The 15000-nt window shown below is 34.4% G+C and overlaps 1 long non-coding RNA gene across 1 annotated transcript in view; it reads left to right on the top strand.

The window, feature by feature from the left end:
* Nucleotides 1-15000, top strand: part of LOC145279826 (uncharacterized) — a 302766-nt gene that overhangs the window by 61764 nt on the left and 226002 nt on the right. The window lies entirely within an intron of this gene.

Genomic DNA, 15000 nt, shown 5'->3' on the forward strand with positions numbered 1-15000 from the left:
ACCTCGATATGATGACTTATTAGTATAAAACACACGCAGCACAAACCCGTACATCAATACTACACTTTATATAATCTCTGTTTTTACGATGACCATCGTTCGTACTTTTTTACTCCTTACAATTACATCAATTGGCTTCACGCCTTGTCTGAAGCAATTTCCATAAAAAAGACAGATAAATAACATAAAATTAGAATACATTTATTATTATATAAAAAAGGTATAGCTTGGTTTGATATGAATTAAATCCCTTGATATATGTAATACGGCCTAATCACGTTAACACATCGGTTCTCGTTCTGTATGTGGGGAATACTATGAGCTGTATGTGGGAAATACTAGGAGCTGTAGGTGGGAAATACTAGGTGGTGTATTTGAGAAATACTAGGAGCTGTAGGTGGGAAATACTAGGAGGTGTATGTGGGAAATACTAGGAGCTGTATGTGGGAAATACTAGGTGGTGTATGTGGGAAATACTAGGAGGTGTATTTGGGAAATACTAGGAGGTGTATATGGGAAATACTAGGTGTATGTGGGAAATACTAGGAGGTGTATGTGGGAAATACTAGGAGGTGTAGGTGGGAAATACTAGGAGCTGTATGTGGGAAATACTAGGAGGTGTATGTGGGAAATACTAGGAGGTGTATTTGGAAAATACTAGGAGGTGTATATGGGAAATACTAGGAGGTGTATGTGGGAAATACTAGGAGGTGTATGTGGGAAATACTAGGAGGTGTATGTGGGAAATACTAGGAGCTGTATGTGCGAAATACTAGGAGCTGTATGTGCGAAATACTAGGAGCTGTATGTGCGAAATACTAGGAGCTGTATGTGGGAAATACTAGGAGCTGTATGTGGGAAGACGAAGACATCGCCTAGTAAAAAGTTCAGCTTTGAATACGGTTATAGATGGTACTAGCGGGGAGGGCTCCCGACTTTGCCTGGGTGTAAAATACGCTTAACTGTGATATTTTAATTAGTCCAGATTTCGTATATATTATTATCGGGTCGTGATTTTAAAGTAAAAAAATAAAATATTTAGGGGCCAACAGCTGGAATCCAAAATGTAGCAATCAAAGTGGTAACTCTACAATTGTACCAAAGTGACACGCATATAAACCAATTAAAAATTAAAACAAAAAACTAAGGCGCATGTACAAAATGTTTAACGATTTTTTCAATTTTGACCCATTTTTGACCCCTTTAAAACAATTTTAACCGACTAAAGACACATAAAAGAACGGCCCGTAAAAATCCAATCGTTTGAGGCCTCTAACGCCCCTTTGCGACTTTTAGTTTCGGAAGTGATAGAGTTTGAAATTATGGAGACGGACAGACAGACATACAGCCTACAGACAGACAGCTAACAGACAGACAGACATATAGCCGTTTATATATTAGGCTTTAGTATAAGCTGATAAAACCACAAATGTGATTCCACAAGATAACAACTGATTCCTGTGCTGGGTTATGTTCTCAAGGATGTTTACGAACATCTCCGGAATATGCATATGGATGGATTAATATAGCTATCCAAAGCAGTTTTGTTATTAATAAACTGGTTAGCTGCTATTTACTTCGGTCACACCACAGGAAGGTGTGACACAAGGTCAGGAAAGTGGGGAAGGTCAAATCAGCGCCTCTAAAAATGGTTCTGTATTTTTTAGATGAGCATTGATAATTTGCATTCTTTAAATTATTCGAACTTCTATTGTTCGATCTTTAGTGCAGGCGATACTAAGAATACAATTGCTCAAGACTTCTCCCGGTCATGGCTGACGGAATGTGCATTAAATTCAGATTTCCGAGTTCGACAAGATGCACGTGAAGAAGGTCGGAAGTTAAATCGACCGAAACGTTATGAGAATAAAACTGAAGGTGAGAATCGTAGTCAAAATGGTTAAAATAATCAAAATCAAACCAAAACTGTGCAGAAGTATTCGATGAACTTAATGAAGCGTTTTTATAGAAATCGTTCCAGACAATGCATGAAGCCGCTTGATGTAAGGAATAAAAAGATACTATTTCAACGTAAAAAAAAATATCAGCATCAACAATGTGGGAAATACTAGAAGGTGTATATGGGAAATACTAGGAGGTGTATGTGGGAAATACTAGGAGGTGTATGTGGGAAATACTAGGAGATGTATGTGCGAAATACTTGGAGCTGTATGTGCGAAATACTAGGAGCTACTAGGAAACCAGAATTCTTTCTTCTTTGTCAGAAACATTGCTCATGAAAGGTGAGGACTAACGAACAAAATAAGGGAAACGAGAATTACGAGGTAATTCCGAGAGTAAACTAAAAATCTACTTTTCATTCTCCTAAAATTATAGCGAGTTTATATACAAAATGTTTAACGATTTTTTTTTTCAATTTTGATTGAGTTAGTAAGAAATTCTTGAGACTCGAACCAGAAATAAATACTGGATCATATTTTCTTTTTACATTTTCGTAATTTTCTATTACTTCCTAATTTTTTTTTTTCAATTGAAAATCCGAGGTGTTCCACTAATCGTTCCGTTTTGAAAATATAATCTTGTTGCTGTTATTTTTGTTGTTTTTTTTGTTGTTTTTGTTGTTGTTTTTAATTATCCAGGACATTTTTTAAAAAAATGAAAAACATGTCCAACTTATAAGAGCTAGAATTTCTAACTGAAAAACCGAGGCGTCCCTCAAATCGATCCGTTTTCAAAATATACTGTTGTTGTTGTTGTTGTTGTTGTTGTTGTTGATTTCGTTTTTTATTCTTCTCGGTCTGATGTTCTAAGGTAACATGAGTTGGCATAAACGCATACAACACGTTGCCAAGTCAGCTGCAAAAAGATAAGCTCACCTTACCGAGCCAGAAAAAGTGCTCAGATCTGTCAATATCCGATATCATTATGAAGCCATAATTTGCCCATATATCGAGTATTGTTGACATATCTGGGCTAATGCACCAAACCACCACCCTCTCCTGATTTAAGAGTATGCAGAAAAGAATTTGACATGTAATAACTCTCGGACTGTCTATCAAGCTCTAACCGCTGTCACATCATCGCATTATTACATCATTGCGTTTGTTTTATAAGTACTTCCTTGGGATATTCTTCTAAGTACTTTCTACATTTGTACCCACTCCTCAACGAAAATACTCGTAACCTACTCCACTAATCGCAAAAGCTTAACCATTTCACTGTGTAGGTTTCTAAATATGAAAAGATTTTATACTTCAATAGCTGCTATAGTCAGACCGGTTGCATTTGGAATTCCCTTCCTGCTCTCTGTTTTCCTGATGTACCAACATACGGAAATTTAAATGCAATTTGAACAAAAATATTGCTGCAGTAATCCTCACTCAGTTAGTCTCCGATAAATTTGGTTCCAATCATAGTAACCCCTTACACTTTAGTGGCAAATATGCTTTGTTCGGGCTGAACAAAATTTTAAAAAGTATGATCTTGTCGGTTTATCTAAATATAATACGCGGCATTTAAGCTTGGTCAATATTAAAATGTGTGACCTTTTGAGAAGACCAGGTGCTATATTTGCTCTCCGCTAATCTCCAACTTGTTTCCAGTCGTCCTGGACTTCTCCTTGCCATTGAAATCAAACAATGCCGATTCAGGAATGTTGTGGTTGGGGATTGCGCAACTCTTGCTTCACACATGCAGCCATTCTTAGAGGGAGTATTCATTGTCTCTTAAAACTGAACGAGGGATATTATATTTAAACAATACGTTCATACTCCCCAGATGCCAATTATGCAAATGCACATACGTTTAAAAGAGTGTATGCTTCTCTGGCTGAAAATCATAGATAAAACATGTTAAGCTATACTTGAATCGTCAAGAACAACTGCGCTTAACTGTTTTTTGTTTTGCTTTTTTTTCATTTCTCGCGTATTAAGGATTGAAAGTAGGTCAGTTTAGTATCGGCAGACGTACGACCTGGAACGCAACACTCCACCATTTAAGTGTATACGTCACGTCTGGGAAAGTCATTTGAAACTTATTGTCCCCTTTTTATTAGAAACTAGCGTGGGTACCCTGCATTGCCCGGGTGTTTGGAGGTAAATCAAAACTCGGGGGGGGGGGGGTAAAATAAACAAAAGTTTTGGTAGGTGAGTATGAGGATCGAACCCGATCCCTTGAGGCAAAGTTGGAAATTAAAGTGTGAAAAAAATACATGCGACGTTAACAATTGGGCCACCGCGACATACTAACAGAAAAACGTTTGAATTTATTTAATTACTTCAAATTTGCAGGTGCACGTTTTAATGAAGTCAAATTTGACTGCGGGGTTTTTATTTTTATTTTCCCAAGATGTTGGGGGGACCACCTCCCCTTGTCCAATTTGAATAGTAATTGTCTGATATAAGGAAAATATTTCCACATTGCTCAAAGCTGATTGCTTTCGGACATTTCCCGCGATGGCGACCGGAAATATACCGCCAGAATTCGTGTCGCTTTTATTATAGGAAAAAGCCTAATGCACATGCGGCGAGCGAAAACTGTTGAATATTTATCTTCCCAAAGTCGAGCAAATTAAATAGACAGGCGAGATCCGTTGTTAACTCGGAGATATTATGGTTTATATGTGATATAAAAAGTTTTAAGAAGTTGCGAGCCGACTGAGCTCTTCTCTGAAAAAAGCCTTTCTTGGACATACACAAAAAGCGAACATACATACACACATTTTCGCTTTTATATATATAGATAAAAAGGTGTGAACGATAAAAAAGTATAAAATAATTGCCATTAAATTTATTATATAAGAGTAGTTATCTGTGCGTATGTTTGTATATCAAGATAAAAGTAATAAAAAATTACAGAACAAACATCCGCAAAGTTGGTATATTCTTGATTAGGGCTGCGCTGGATTCATAATATTTAACATTTAGAAAAATACATTCATTCTTTGGAGGTCAACTGGGTAAGATTTTTTCAACCATTTTATTTACTAATTTGAAAAGAAAATTCCGATTCATTACTTGCAGACTATATTGTCTGAAGGAAAGTTGTTGCCCCGGACAACGAAGAGTAGCCCTGTTGGCAGATATAAAAGTACGCGTTTTAAGTGTCAGTCTTCAGGAGGGTGAAGATTCAACTATCGATACTAAAAATAAAATTAAAATTACATTTCTACTTTATCATGGCTGACTGACCGATGATAATTTACCCTCGTGAATTAAATAAAGTGTTCAATTCGAAATTCCGTATAAATTCTTTAGTTTGACATAGAGATTTTTGAGTTCGAAAAGATCTATTTGAATAAAGTCAAAGGCTACAGCGGCTAAAACGTCGTGGAAAAAAACAACAAAGAATAGGATAGCCGAAAAGTCGAAATAAACATTTTGAGTCTATTAAAATGTTATGCCATGTTTGCTTTAATAAGTTGTTTTTAGTTATCTGCTAAAATTGTGATTTAAACTTATCCAAACTAAAATAGTGAGTTAGCTCCTGTCGCTTTTATTAAATCTTTTTTTAATTAAAGATAAATTAAACCCTAACCTGTTTTAGCTAGAAAAATAAACAAAAAATTAATTTAACATGAAATTTTTTTAAGTTAAAAGTTATAATGCTAACTTAAAATAAGAACAATGTATTTGAAGCAAAATGTACAAAAATATCAGAATTTCAAATCTATTTTAATATCTGCTGATAACCACATTAATAACGGCCACCATATGCGCATTTGACGAAGAGAAATGTTCCCGAAATGTCATATACGAAATTCTTTTAGCCTATATTCACGTAAATATAAATATAATATAATGTAATATGATTATAAAAACATGTACATATATTTGCATTGATAAAAAGGTGGAATCTGTTCAACTTATACAACCTTTATACAACTTAATTTACTTCAGTTTGTGCCGATTCGTTACATCACTGCATCGTATTGTCTCCTGTTAATTAACTTTATGCACACAGTAAAAATGTTCTAATAAAGTCTATTATCCTCGTTTCAATTTTCAAAGTTTAATGAAAAAAAAAACTATTTAATCAATTATGTATTCTTACTTGTTGTTTGCAAAAAGATAGTCGTACAACAAACGTACTGATAAAAGCAATAACGAGCGTATACATAGATCTAACAAATCGACGTGGAAACAATTTATACTGCCATAGTTTTTTTGTTGTTTTTTTTTTTTTTACACAAATACACCTTGTTATAACAACTTTCTACTGGTTTCTTCGCATTTCGTAAAGAACGAACATTGTTCGACAAGTATTATATTATATTATATTAAGTAGTAGCTTCGTGTGTGGGGGGGTGACTGTATTTACTGAAAATATCCTGTTTGGGGGCTAAAAAAAACTTTTGAAATAGCTTTTGAAATATTGGTTTTCTCTAACGCGTAAGTGAAGCCCAAGCTTGCGTAAGTTATAATTTGAAGAACAATTATATCCTTATATGCCATAGCTGGGGGCTGGAACAATTGTACGCAATGTTGTGACTAATAAAAGGAAAACGTTCCGAAAATGAATAAATACTTGTGTATCTATCCTTATTAAAGTAATATCTTGATATATATATATATATATATATATATATATATATATATATATATATATATTAGTGTGTACGTGCGTGCGTGTACACACGTATGCGTGTGTATGATACTTTTAAAAGTTTAATCAGACCTATGAGTTGATGCTATTTGAAAGTGACTCGCTATATATATCGTGGCTGTCCTTTCAGTTTCCAGTACGACAACCTCCTTTGTTTTATATCCCCTGTCCCCCCTCCCTCCTTCCTCCTCGAATGGGATGCGTTCGCAAATGGCTTCTCAGTGTGGTGACTTTGTGAACCCAGTTTTCCTTTGCGAATAAACTGTTTGTAAGTGCTGTACCGTATGCAGCTATTCCCGAGGGATTCTACGCTCTCGTGAATCAACTTGCGACACTTATTTCTATCTAAAGCCAGTTGGTCAATAAACAAGAATGCATAATTATATATATATATATATATATATATATATATATATATATATATATATATATATATATATATATATATATATGCAGTATAACTCTTATAATTTTAACATCCGCTTCGTTCAAATTAGAGGATGCTGTTCAAGTTTCGTGATAAAAAAAATGTGCTGCAGTTAATTTTAATTTTCTAAGAATTAAGAAATAGTAAATGAAATTCATTGCTATATAATACTTCAAGTATATATTAAGTTGAGTTTACGATATATTGCAAGTAAGAATTGTTAAATATTATTACCAGGAACAAAAACATTGCAAATAAATTAAATCTACTCTTACTTGTTAGGTATTTATTACCTAAGTTATCATCTACAGAAATCATACATTTATGTAAAATAGAGTTTTTTTTTTAGTTATTCATTGAATGAGTCTCATTGCAGTTTCTATTTTCATCGATTGAGCTCTCGGGCTCTGCCATTGTATTCCGTAAGCGATCACGAAAATCTACACTTTCTTTGTTGTGTAGCTTCTTTATGATTATATCTCTTCGGAGTGACATTGCTTGCAAAACATAGTTGTCATTAAAGTAAGGACTTTTTTCTAGAAATTTTATAACCGTCTCCATAGACTTTTCTGCGTCATCCCATGATATGGCTTCATCAGAGCGTTCTTAGTTATTTACATTAGGGTCAAGAGAATGAGAACTGTCGCTATTCATCACCATTACTGCCTTCAGGATATTGATCAGTAGTTTCCTTATCTTGTTGCACCCACATTTCAACATCATTTGCATTAAGTGATTTAAGAACAGTGTGGTTGGTCAGTAACCGTTTGGTTTAAAGATTTTTTTCTAGACCAGATATATTCTCTGATTTTAGAGTTGCAAACCATTGTGATGGGTTGTTTTACACTATTTTAAATATAGCAATCTGAAGAAAAAAATTACAATTAGTGTAAATTAATTATCAATAGCTAATCTACATTAATTACATAGTACCAATATTAACATTTCTGCGCAATATCTGAGTGAACCATGTAAACAGTTTTACTGCAACTCCGTATCAAATATGCTAATACAATTTCAATGACGAGACAGTTCAAGTTTAGAGAAAGACAAGGTTTAGAAGAAGTCCAAATGAGAGGAAGTCCAACTTTAGAGGAAGTTCAAATTAAAGGAGTTTTACTGTATGTATATATATATATATATATATATATATATATATATATATATATATATACATGGGGGGTATACACACACACACACACACACATATATATATATATATATACATATATATGTGTGTGTGTGTGTGTGTATGTGTGTGTGTCTATGTGTGTTTGTAAAACCATTTGGTTTGGCTTATGTAATCAAAGCTGTGTTTCAGCAATTACGATTACACTTCTTTAGATCCAAAACTAATTATTGGATCTGACGAAGCGTAATCATAATCGCTGAAATGCAACTATAGCTAGTAAACAAAATTAAATATCTACATTATTCATATTCACAGTACATAGTATTGAATACTTTAAAAAATAATAAACTTGTTTAATTAACATCTGCATGTGTGTGTGTATGTGTGTGTGTGTGTGTATGTAGCTTAAAAGTACCCATGCCATTGTTTCAAATTTGGCAGGGATAATTTTTTACACACTAACTGTCATACAAGAGGGGGTATGATACAATTAAAGACTATTAATACTGATAAGCTCCAAATGTTTTGAACAGAATTGCCCGAAATTTGGCATGAAGCATCCTTGGTATGTCGGATGTGTTCAATGTTATACAACATTACTAAAATTCGCCGTCTGGGTAGCCTTTTATATTGGTAGCAGAATAATTAAAATAGGGAGTAGATTTTGAAGTTTAAATACGTTTTCGAAAAACAAATATAATTGTTTGAAAGAATGAAATTGAAAAATGAATGTAACGAAAGAAAGGAAGATGGCGGCAAGAAGAAGACAATCAACGACGCCATTAAATGAGCAATAGCAAAAAAAAAAAAGAAATCGAGTCGAATTTTTACACACACACGCACTAAAAAAGCGAAAAAAAAATCGAGAACAAATGTATAAAAAGAATGTACGAAAATACGCAAAATGTACAAAAGAACCATTACGGAAACGAAAACAAATATGAAATATCCGAAAGGAAAACAGTTCAAAGAAAAAAGGTACAAATAAAAAGAAAAAAGGTACAAATAAAAAGAAAAAAGGTACAAATAAAAAGAAAAAAGGTACAAATAAAAAGAAAAAAGGTACAAATAAAAAGAAAAAAAATTAGTTAGATTAACGGAAAAAAAAAACGCCAAACAAACAAATTGAGAAATAGTCGCAACACTTCCTTCGTTTTTGCAGCTGGTCCTATTAAAAGAAATAAAAACAACAATACGTCTCTACTTTCTCTGTCGTCTATGGCGGGGCGGAAACCGAGAATGGAGATAAGAGAGTGGGGGGGGAGATAAGGGGAAGATCAGCCAACAGTTGATCATGACGACCAGGTGGGATAACAGAGGCGATATTTGTCACTCTCTCCTCTGATACCCGTCCCTATCCTAGGGGATACGATCCGGAGGTATCGAGTTTTCTGACTTAATAAAAGCTGGAATAAAAAACGTAAAATTGTGAAAACAACAACAAAAAAAAGAACGATAAGCGATTTTATTATTGAAGAAAATAAAATGAATATCTTTGTGTGTCTGCCATGCTGATGTAATAAGGTGTATATTGGCATCTACGTACGAAATCGTATACTGTATGTCAATAACCTGTGGCTTCATGGATAAAATACTAAGTTATGCCTATTTGAAAATGCAGTTCTCAGTATAGGCGATACTAAAATGTTGGGATGATTATTGGAAATCAGGAATCGAAAAAGTCGGTACGTTTTGGAGAATGGGGGAAAATGGTGCTTATTTTGGATGCCGAAAACGATTTTTTAATCGTTTTTATTTATTTGTTTTTGTTTGAAACCTAATTTTCCATGGCTTAAATTACTGATAAAATGACAGATATTTATTGATTTTTAAAATATCAGCGAAACCAAAATCTATAAATCATCTCCACAAAATTGCTTTTACGTTTTCGAAAATACAGGGTGTCCAGAAAGTCACTGAAGGGTTGAAAATTTTTATCATTTTCCTATAAATAATTTTTTTTTCTTTTGCAGATATTTTACAGAAAATATTTTGGAAATTAATTATGTATAAGTATAGTATTAAAAAACGCACGCAAGTTGTGAAATAGTTTTACCAAAATCAGGGTTCAATTGTTTTGACTCAAAGAGCTTATCGAAGGCATTTTTATGTAAGAGATAGCCCAAGTCACCAGGCAATTTGAAACAAGACCAAATCCTGCAAGAATTGAAGAAAAGAATAAGGGACAAAATAAGGGAGTTAAACCGCAATCCATAGATTCTGCAATTGCCATGAATAATGTTTTGGAAAGAGCACAAGTATGCAAAGCTAAAAATGGGCAACATTTAAAAGACATTATTTTTCATAAATAGAGATTCTTTGAACTTTGTAATGTTTTTTTTTTGTTTGTTTGTTTTTTTTTTGTTTTTTTTGTTTTTTTGTAAATTCCTCAATGAGTCAAATTGTGTAAAAATTACCGGACGGTATCATCAAAAATAAAGAATCTATTTAAGTTCAACACCCTTCAGTTACTTTTTGGACATCCTATATATGCATATATTAAATGAGTTTTTACGGTAATCCGTTGTTACCCTTGAATAAGCAACTACATGTTTAGAATTTTTTTTTTTTAATCAGAATCAGTAACTGTATCGGAATCAGAAATTTAGGACAGAATTGGTAATTGTATCGGAATATTAGAATCTTCTCATTACTATTAAGAACACATTTGCGAATTACTTAAGACTTCTACTCGATCATAGCTGAGGGAACGAGGGCATACTACCACCGTTGTTTAAATAGACGTTTACGTTTGAAAATCTGTGTAGATTCCGGATTTTGATAGAAAGATTCCAGAGATCGACATGCTACGCCTGAAAAAAGTTGGAAGTTACATCGACCAGAACGTGATGATAATAACACACAAGATGAGAAACAATAGTTGGAATAATTAAAATAATACAAACTGGCTGTCATGTATGTATAAATAATACCACTGCTGACACCAGAGTTCGAACTTGCATCATATGGTCATGAAATAACCAGCGAAATTTATATCAACTTGGAAATTCCACGGTGTTTTCTATGTATTCTTTAATTCTTTTGTCAGGAGGTCAGACACAAGGTCAATTGTGATTTTGAGAAGCCAGTAAACTAATATAAGCACACTCCGGCCTACAAAAATGTCTGAGCAGCCCGTCAACCTTTAGCCATACATGCCGAAAAACAAGTTACTGTAATCCTTACAGAACCATTAAAATTCAAAAATTATATCCCTACCTTGGTAGCTGCATTTACTTTTGATACGCGATCTGCGTGATCCGTCTAGACTGAGAAATAAAACCTCATTATTTCTACTTTCAAAACGACTAAACTGAGATAAAACTGAAGAAAGGCATAAGAGGTTTATTCGAGTTGATCTTCATTCGAAATCACTGACCAGTGGAGGTGGAGACGCACAGACAGACGCAGAGAGGTCGATAATCACTGTTTAATTATATTCTGAAGCCTTTCTAATTTTTTCACATAAACGCATTGTTGCGTTCTCTTACACACTCTCTCTTTGAGCCACGTGACGTCATATCTGTTTTTCTTAATTACCAGTCTAGCAATTTTCACTGCGAGTTCAGCATGATGACTAGCCCTTCATTTTCTGTTATTCACAACTAACAATTTTATACATTAGTGGAACTACTTGACCAGTATCTAACATCAAGACATATGAGCACAATTAGTACTTCTTTTTAATTAAATCTGCATAACACACACACACACACACACACACATATATATATATGTGTATATATATATATATAATTCCATGTTCACTCCAAATAAGGTACAGTGCCACTTTGATGTAGAGAGTTACTATCAAGGACACAAGTTGCAGGGATACTATGTAGGGAGTTGAGCAGCAAGATGTCTGTTCACATTACACTTGAACTTCTGCATGTTAGTACAGTTGCTGAAGCAGAAACCCGGAAAAGAGTTGCAGAGTCTAGCAGTTCTGTGAAAGCAACTATTAGAGTATAAGCCTTTCTTACATCTAGGGATCTCTACTGTGGGGGCGTGGGATTTTGCTGATTGTCGGCTTTGTCGGGGATGTTCACGTCGAGGGGGTACAAGGGCTTGTAGTTTGTCAGCACACCCACCATTAAAATATTTGTAGAACAGGTATGCAACATTTCGTCGATGGGACAGAGGTTGAAGCTTAGATGATAGTTCAGCACCTATCAGGTTGACGGCTCTCTTTTGAACCCTGTCTAGCAGCGAGAGACCAGAAGTAGATGTTCCAGCCCAAATGTGACAACAATACTCCATACATAGGCGAATGTAACTTCACAAATATGACCGTATATTTAGAGAGAGCCTCACAAAATTAAATATAGAATATTTTTATATATTACGTAATCAGTAGATCCCGCATTATCAACCAAGCCTCAACGCCTGTCCCATCGCTGAAATGTTGCATCACTGTGATTGTTTTACAAGTACTTAAAATGTACTCTGACGAACTCGCAGTATTTGTGCCATTATTAACGTAAATACCTCCCCCCGACTAATCCTGTAACCTCCTGTATAGTGCGTGGGAAAGTATCCGCAACAGCGAAGGGTGGATGGCTTGTAAAGAGATTAGCAGCAGTAGTAACCGAAAGAAAAAACGGATATGCAAATTAGGAAGTGTACGCGATACGAAGAAAGAAAAGAAGGAGAGAAAATTACACCACGTGCTCGGGGGGAGTTCCAAAGTGGACGTCGAAGAGAATGGACGTGTTAGGTCGAGGGCGAGTATGTGCCGGCTGTGACCGGTATGCGGTTGAAGGATGGAGAAACGTATCTGGTAAAATGAACATGTGCCAGAGAGAGACTTGCTGAAAGTTACATTAATAAATGTTTTTGTTAAAAAAAAGAGAAAAAATGCCGACCTGGATATTTATTTTACATATTCACGCTCTCCACTGGATTTACAATAATCACGCAGCCAGACAACACCATGGCACATAAGAAAAGAATATATATATATATATATATATATTATATTGTTTTTAAAAAATATCCTACTGAAGGCTTTTAAGCCAAAAATTTGAACTATAAATAAATAAATATCTGTTTATTTAAAAACACAACCCCGCACGGTATTAATTTCCTCTGTCTGTTTGTAACTGCAGCGTTACAATCCGACAAGCAGCAAACTCCTACTCGCTGTAGATGTCCGCAATTCCGGAAAGCTTTCTATTTTATTAGTTTCTTACCTCGACTTTGCTAGACTTTGGAATTCCTTCCCTGCTTCCTGTTTCTCTGACTATACTAACATGCAGAAATTTAAATGTAATTCGAACAGGCATATTCCTGCTCAACTCCCCATATAATGCTCCTATAAGTATGGTCTCAAATAGTATCCCGTTGCGTCCAAATGACACTTTGGGGTCGATAAAAGTAAAATGGATTCAATCGACTCGAACGCTCGTTTTATTTGTTACTATGCTTTCAAAAACGGTTTCGTGTTGGTTCTTGTCCAGTTAAAAAATCAGTTAAAAATATGACGAATATAAGGTGTAAAAAAAGAGATAGGCGGATCTGAACAAGCTTTCCCGCTTCTACGACATTCTTGATGTACCGAATATATACGTGCCTTCAGCTTTATGTGATGCATGGAAACAGAACTTCAAATACGTATAACCGAATTTAATGAATTTAAACCATACCTATAAGACATTGTTTCAAAGAGTTTTCTAACAGTTCTGCTTCTTCCGGCTATATTAGTAAAGGGAAAAAACAAACAAAAACACAAGTGAAGCATGCGTGGTTCTCCATGGGTGCACAGTGAAGCTCAGCATTTGACCCCACACCCAGCCATTTAGCCCCAAAAGTCCCCAGGGAACGTCAAATCCTGATGAAAATGAACAAACGGTGCAGTTTTAGGGCTTAACATATTTAAATTTGAGTTCTGCACCATGCAAAAAAAGAAATTATTAAGTCCATCATTTACCCCCCCCCCTCATTTAGCCCCCAAAATCCCTAAGGCCTTAACATATTTAAATTTGAATTCAGCACCATGCAAAACTGCTAAATAGACATACACAGAAATTTTTGAACAAATATGGTAAAATAGTCCCAAAAATTGAGTTTTTTTATTACCCCTAAAAAGCCCCTAGGGCACACCCAAGAGCTATTAGTTTAGTATAGACAAACAAAAATTATATAAAAATCAGTTAGTTACAACTTTTCAGAAAGTTTTATAAAAATCCAAGGCATCAAATTTTTTTAGTAAGCAAAAAAAATGTAAAAAATGTCTAACGATTTTTTTTTCCAGTTTTGACCCATTTTTTGACTCCTTAAACAAATTTTAACCGTTAAAGACCTATAAAAACACAACACGTAAAAAACCATCCAATCATTTGAGGCCCTTAGCGCTGCTCTACGACTTTTAGTTTCGGAGCAGATAGAGTTTGAAAATATGGAGACAGACAGATCGACAGACAATCTGACAGACAGACAGACAGACATAGCCGTTTATTAATTAGATGATTAACCAAAACATCAAATAGGTAATTTTTTGATAAAACAATGCAAGAACAATGTATACCTTGTTAGAAACGTCTCCTTTGAGTTCATCAATGTAATCTTCAAACTAATTTTATGAGAAAAGAAAGAGTATGTAAAACGAGATATTTTAGTTAACACAAGAAAACGTATATATTCTTTTAAGCAGGCGTTTTTTTTTTTTTTTTTTTTTTTTAACTGTTAATAATTTCTTTTGTAAGCCTGGATCAACTATATACCTTTCGAATTTTTCCATTGTCTTTTCGTTATTTATAGCAAATTTATGTTCCCACCGGTCGCGTATTTTTGATAGTTGAGAGAATTTGTCGAAAATTCTCCGACACCTACTACTAATTTTATGTGTCGGCTTTTTTTGTGATGTAATAAACTTTCT

This window comes from Euprymna scolopes, chromosome 7, assembly GCF_053919585.1.
Source record: "Euprymna scolopes isolate OS-2025 chromosome 7, ASM5391958v1, whole genome shotgun sequence".
NCBI lineage: Eukaryota > Metazoa > Mollusca > Cephalopoda > Sepiida > Sepiolidae > Euprymna > Euprymna scolopes.